Genomic DNA, 7,556 nt, shown 5'->3' with positions numbered 1-7,556 from the left:
GTTCTAGCTCAAACAATAAGACACGAGTAAGAAATAAAAGGGATACAAACTGGAAAGAAGAAGTTAAGTTAGCCCTATTTGCAGACAACATGATTCTATAAATAAGTGACCCAAAAACCTCCATCTCAAAATTCTTTAAAGTGATTAAGGCCTTCAGTAAAGTAGCCAGATATAAAACCAATGCACAAAAATCAGTAGCCTTTCTATATGCAAAAGACCAAGATACAGAGAAAGAAATAAGTGACATTGTCCCATTTTCAATAGTATTAAAAAAACAAAACAGAACCAAGGAGGCGAAAGACCTTTACAACAAAAACATAAAAATACTCAAGAAAGAAATTGAGGAGTACTTGAGAAAATGGAAAGACCTCCCAAGCTCCTGGAAGGCAGAACTAACATTGTGAAAATGGCAATCTTACCAAAATCAATATATGGATTTAATGCAATGCCAATAAAAATCCCAACATCTTTCTTCACAGAGATAGAAAAAAATGATGTCAAAATTCATATGGAATGGCAGAAGGCCTCAGCTATACAAGAAAATAGTCAGCAAAAGAAACACCTCTGGAGGCATCACCATACCTGACCTAAAGCTATACTACAAAGCACAGGAATAAAAGCAGCAGCATGGTCCTGGCATAAAAACAGGAGTACAGACCAACAGAACAGAAGCGAGGACCTGGACTTTGGGTCAAGTAACTACAGCTACTTGATATTTGACAAAGGCCCTAACACTGTAGACTGGAAAAATACAACATCTTCAACAAATGGTGCTGGACAAACTGGATAACCATATGCAGAAAAATAAAAATCCACACATCTCACCATGCACAAAAATCAAGTCTAAATGGATCAAAGACCTCAATATAAGACTGGAACTCTTCTACTACTGGAAGGAAAAAACACGAGGAACTTTCCATGATATAGGAGTAGGAAAAGACTTCCTGAACAAAACTCCAATAGCTCCAGAAATTAAACAATCACTCAACCATTGGGATCTCAGGAAGCTGAAAAGCTTTTTCACAGACAAACAAACAATAAGCAGAGCCAATAGATTTCCTGCAGAATGGGAGAAAATCTTTGCCAGATGCACATCAGACAGAGACCTACTTTCTAGAATCTACAAAGAACTCAAAAACCTAAACGATAAAAAGACAAACAACCCACTCACAAAATGGAGCAGAGAACTGCACAGGGCTTTCTCAGAGGAAGAAATACTAATGGCACACACACACACTTAAGAAAATGTTCAACATCCCTAATCTTCAGGGAAATGCAAATTAAAACAACTATGAAATTCCACCTTAACCCAGTAAGGATAGCAAATATTAAAAAATCTAATGAAAACAAACACTGGTGAGGTTGTGGAGAAATAGAAGCCCTCATTCACTGTTGGTGGGAATGCAAGCTGGCACAACCACTATGGAAAGAAATAATGGAGACACCTGAAAAGGATGACTATAGAGGTATCAACAGACGTAGTTATTTCTTTACTAGGCATTTATTCTAAAAGCTCCAAACCTCAGCTCAGAGATATTTGCTCAACATTGTTTATAGCTGCTCAATTCATAATAGCTAAGAGCTAGAATCAACCCAGATGGCCATTATTAGATGAATGGATAACTAAGATGTGGTATGTCAACATGATGGAATTCTACACAGCAGTAAGGAAAAAAAAATGACACAATGAAATTTGAATAAAAATGGTCAAACTTGGAACGGTTAACTCTCAGTGAACTCATCCAGTCACAGAAAGATAACCATCATATGGTCTCACTCATCTGTGGCTCCTAACCTAAATCTGCCCATGATGCTGACATACCTAATAAACATCTTGAGGACTGGACAATAGGAATGGTGGGGTGAGAGGGGAGGGTTGGGGTGAGGGGAGACAAAAAACTGGACCCAAATGGAAATGGTACCACTAAATCCTACATCCTGAAAGACATACTAAAGAGTCAAACCTTCATCAGGTGCTAAGAGAGAATACCTGATTCACAGGGGCCTGGAGAAGGTTTGATAAAGACTATCCTCAATCTTCTCCTCTTTCTCTCTCTCTCTTTTGTATTACCTACATTTTTCTTCCTTCTCCCTTGGCACTGACCTGTAACTCCCAAGTACCAGCATGTGAGTAACATCCACAATGAGATGTTGATCAGAAAGACCTACAAGGTTTCCTAAAAGAGGATAGAATTCTGTCAGAGTACTTGATAAAGGTAAATGGTAAGAACTACTGCTGAAGACACCATATGCTGTTAGGGTGGAACATGGAGCAACCTGGCTGGAAACTGGAAGAGAGTCAGTTTCCAGACAGTAGCTAGTCTAGTGCCAGAAGGTGTTACATGAGTGACTGGGGGAAAATGACCAACATCTGTCTAAGCAAGTCATGGTCTAAGCTACTCAACAGCAATCAACCTGACATGATGCTCACACAAGTGCAATAGTGGCACACAGCCATGGTGGGTTACCAACTGCTGTTGATTTGGCTAACAGAACCATTTGGTGGAACAGAATCCATACCTGGAACAGGGAAACAAGTCAGAACCATATCAAAAAATGAACCTGCTTTCCAATATCAAGCTCCCACCTACACCTGTTAAGTTCTCTCTAAAATAATAATGGGTATGCATGTATCTTACACTGACCTCTTTCTCCATCAAAGAATTTGCTTCTCTTTTTCAGATGGACGCAGAACCTGAGAAGAGAATCAGCCAATCACATCCCACCTGGGCACCAGCTGAAGCCATGGAGTTAGTGGGGTAGTGTGCAAGGGATGCTTTCTTGGTGAACCTGCACAAAGGTGAAGGATACAGACACAGAGAACACTCAACTCCTAACAAATAAGATATTCAGAGACACAGAGACTCTCAGGACCTCCTGTCACTGAAATACACCTAAAATGAACCCAACGTGGCTCAGGGAAATTTGTGGAAGAGGGGGTAGAAAGATTGTTAGAGCCATAATCTGGGTCATTATGCACAGAGACATTGCCTCTCTCTCATAACTGAAGGCCACCCCCACAATGCAACACCCACAATCCATGGGGGGAGGGGAATGACAGTATTGCAATCAGGTTCACATTGCTGGTAGAAATCACCCAACTCAGAGCAGCTTGTGGGGGAAATAAAAAAAAAAGTTTATTTTGGCCTATAGGCTTGAGGGGAAGCTCCACGATGGCAGGGAAAATGATGCCATAAGCAGAGGGTGGACATCACCCTGGCCAACATCAGGTGGACAACAGTGTTGGGAGCCATTTTGGCTGGACTTGTATCCATAGCTCTGGGCTTCTGGCAGCAAGACATTAGCAAAACTATAGCAGCCTACCTGTAAGCAAGATTATGTATATTCAGCCATTTGGCTGGCCTTAGTAGTCTTTTGTACTGAGAAGTGATTGAAGTGCAAAACCTCTGTAACAGGAAGGTTTTTTTGATAGAAACTTGTGAAGCTCATAAAATCTTTGTCCATGGAAAAACTGTTTGTAAAAAGATATAAAAAGGAATGCTGGGAAATAAACCACGTCTTCAGTCCTGGCTTGAGGCCTTGCTTCAGCCCTGGACTGGGGTCCATGCTTTCAGTCTTTCTTCTGTCTTTCCTTAATCCCCACTCCCCATCAGGCTCGAACCCTTTCAGCTGGCAGGCTCCAGCCCAACAGCAACAGGAGAGTGTGCCAAACACTGGCATGGGGAAACTGGCTATGACACCCATAAGCCTGCCCCCAACAATACACTGCCTCCAGGAGGCATTAATTCCCAAATCTCTATCAGCTGGGAACCTAGCATTCAGAACACCTAAATTTATGGGGAACCCCTGAATAAAACCACCACAGACAGGGAGAAGGCTAATGGTGGTACCATCATGGCTATATATACACTATATACACAACTAATAAAAAGTTTGATTAATCTTCATAATTTGTTATCATCAGTTGTTTATTTTACAAATACAATGAAATTATGTTTTATATAATTATATTGATTATATGATACAATGGAATATATTTTATATAATTAGGCCCAGTTTTATCTACTAGAATAAGTTTATAGCAAACAAATAAAAGTTTTATCCAATAGGAAAACATGTAAGAGTAGGACACTTAAGAAACATTGTTGTAAGCAGGTGTCTTGTGTAACAAAATAAAGGCTTTATCAGATGGAGAACATACAACTTAGTTATCTCAATCAGAAATTAAGCAATTATTCATAACCCTTTTAATGTTACCAGGGACAAAGGAAATTGGGCCTATATTTTAATGACCTCTAAGCCTAATGTCTATCTTTTAAAAGAGATAGAGAGATCCCAAGTTTTTGGAAGATGGTCAATGAGTTTGAGTCATACTTTTTAAAAAATATTTTTATTTATTTATTCATTTGACTGAGAAAGAGGGAGAGAGAGAGAAAAAATGGGCACACTAGGACCTCCAGCCACTGCAAACTGTCAGAGACCATGACCTGACTGCCTTAGACAAAAGAAGAACTAACAGCCTTCATATGGCCCCTCACTGCCCTGAGGACAAAAGAGAACTAGCAGCCCTCATGCAGCCCCTCCCCCGAGAACAAACAGCTGCTCTGGGAGCCATCACAAGAGAGATTCCGAGAAGATGCTCCAGAAGATTACGGCCAGGTGGACCTACCTCCTTGTGCCCCCTGCTTGACCCCCGTGCCTGCTGACTGATTATAAAAAGGCTAAAAAATCCAACATTAAATGAGACCTTGACAAAACCTCCACTTGGTCTCCTTCTTCTTTCCCACCCATTCTTTCAGGTTGCAGCCCTTCTCGACCACCCTGCGTAACATTGGCCCCACAGGTCGGGGGCAAGTGGCACCCAACGTAGGGGCTCGAGGCACAGGTCTCGACCAGATGACTAACCGCACTGGAGATCTCCTCGGGACGCCAAGAGACATTTTGAAGAGTGCCCTGCCATTTCGTCGCTCGTGATTTCAGCTATGGGACACGGTAAGTCAGGGCCCTTATTTTTCATTCTCGTCCAATTTTCAGAACAGGCCAAAATCTTAGTAAAGAGGCTCTTTTTCTTAAGGATTTAAAGAGCTCACTCAGGGAAAGAGGAATTAGAGTTAAGAAAAAGGACCTCGTTAATTTTTTTGTTTTCATTGACAAAGTGTGTCCCTGGTTCATTATTTCTGGTCCTGATATTCATCCTGAAAAATGGCAAAAGTTCGGTAAAGACCTAAATCGCTGTATTCTAGAGGAGGGACCTGATTCCGTTCCCTCCACGATTTTCTCCTACTGGGGACTCATAAGAGACATAGTGGAGGAAGCGCATTCAGATCCAGATAAACAACATCTCCTTTCTGTCGCTGAATACTGCCTCCACCCTCTCTCGCATGGCGCTTCTTTAGTTTCACTTTCCTCTCCTCCTGAAAAATCCCCTTGCCCATCGGTCATTATCGATATAGGTTCTAACTCCAATAACTCTGGTGCTCCCCAAGCAGTAGAAAGGTTGTACCCACCCTTGCCTGAGTCTGCTCCCCCCGAGACTGCTTCTCAATGTACACCCCTCATTAACCCGTTTTTTTTCAAGAAATTGCAATCCCGAGCCTCTTGATCCAGGTGATGCTACCTCTCTTGAGGAGGAGGCTGCTAAATACCATAATCCCGACTGGCCTCCTGCTGCATCAGCCCCCCCTTTCAGACTGTCCCCTTACCCCTCCCAGCTTTGTGCACCCACTCTATTACCCACTCTTCTACCTCCAGGGGTTCACCCCTCTACCCTTACTGGTGCCAAAGAACATCTCACTAAACAGATAACTGAATTACAGGATGTGCTTAAGCTTCAAAAAGAGTTTGTTCAATTATCTACAGATTTAAGCTCTTTACAAGCTTCAATTAACAAGACCATACTTAAACCCCCCAAAAAAGTCTTATATTGTCTCTGATCCAAAACTGCTAAATTCGGAATGCGGACATGATTCTTCTAGAAAAGGGTGGTGTAATCCACTCAATATCAGCTTCATGCCAGAAGGCAAAAGACAGGATTGGACCAACAGAGGCTTTGAGTGGGGCCTTAGGTTATATGTCTCTGGAACAGACCCTGGCCTCACTTTTAAAATTAAACTTTTTTAAAAAACCCCTCAATTCTCTAAAGTTGCTATAGGACCAAATCCTGTTCTTCATCAGCCCCCTCCCAGCCAGGTTAAAAACATACACCCCCCCCCCTCAACACCACAAGCTGTTACTGATGTCACTCTATTTCGACCTACCCTACCTTTAGGATTGCCTTCATTGGCAGACCTTATTCTGACCATGGTTAACGCCTCTATAGAGGCCATACATCAGGCCAATATATCTGAATTTCAGGAATGCTGGGTATGTTATTCACCTCGACCCCCTTTTTTTGAAGGGATAGCCTTATATGCAGAATTAAAGGTGACCAATGACACCATGGCTTTATGGTGGCAATGGCAAGATGGGGTTGGCCTCACAGTCGCCCAGGTATCTGGGTGTGGGGTGTGCCTCCTGGGTCCATCCATGCTTCCCCCTATAGAGCTTCAAACAACCTGCAATCTCACTCATGTTGTTAACTCTAGCTTTCTCTATATTGTTGCCCCTGCTGGCACTTACTTTGCATGCTCTACTGGTCTCACTCCTTATGTTGTAACTTCCACCTTCTTAGCTCACAAAGATTATTGTGTCCTTGTACAACTCTTCCCCAAGCTAACAATACATTCCAAAGATGAGTTCCTCCATTTTGGGGAGGGAGGAACATCTCCATCACGTGCCAAACGGGAGCCTATCACTGCCATCACTCTTGTTATCCTGGGGTTGGGTGCCGCTGGAGCAGGCACAGGCATCGCTTCATTAGTCACCTCCCAACAACAATTTAATCAACTCTCTTTGGCAGTAGATAAGGACTTGCAGGAATTACAAAAGGGTCTTCAAGACTTAAAGGACTCTATGGTATCTTTGTCTGAAGTAGTCCTCCAAAACAGATGTGGGCTAGACCTAGTCTTTCTACAAGAGGGGGTACTCTGTGCTGCACTTAAGGAAGAATGTTGTTTTTATACGGACAAAACTGGCCTAGTTCAAAATAGTATTGACAAGGTCCATTCCAGTTTGGAGGAATGAAAGCATAACCGGGAAAAGCAGGAGTCATGGTACCAAAACTGGTTCTCCTCTTCTCCTCTGTTTTCCACATTACTCCCCTCTATTCTTGGTCCCTTCATAGGACTCCTCCTTCTTCTTTCTCTTGGACCTTGGGCATTTAAACGACTAACTTCTTTTGTCAAAGAACAGGTTGATTCTGCCACCAGAAATTCGGCGTCTGTCCTTTACCACAGATTGCAGCTACAAGAAGAAGAGGGCCAAACACATGAGGCACCCCTCAGCTCTCCTTCAGCCCGACTTGATTTTTCTTCCTTGGCTAACAATAGGTCATGGTTTCAATTCCCTAAATGGCTGCGAGGCTCCCAATAACGGGATTGTTATGGTACCAAGCCCAGGGGCACACCGCTAAGCTATGGCCACAGCCAGAGACGAGAATATTGTAGGGCCCATTCCCTGGAGGCCATCCACATAGCCTAAGACAGGCGGATCACCTT

Source organism: Jaculus jaculus, chromosome 12 (genome assembly GCF_020740685.1).
Source record: "Jaculus jaculus isolate mJacJac1 chromosome 12, mJacJac1.mat.Y.cur, whole genome shotgun sequence".
In the NCBI taxonomy this organism is placed as follows: Eukaryota; Metazoa; Chordata; class Mammalia; order Rodentia; family Dipodidae; genus Jaculus; species Jaculus jaculus.
The sequence above is the reverse complement of the archived record's forward strand: the minus strand, read 5'-3'. Positions refer to the sequence as shown.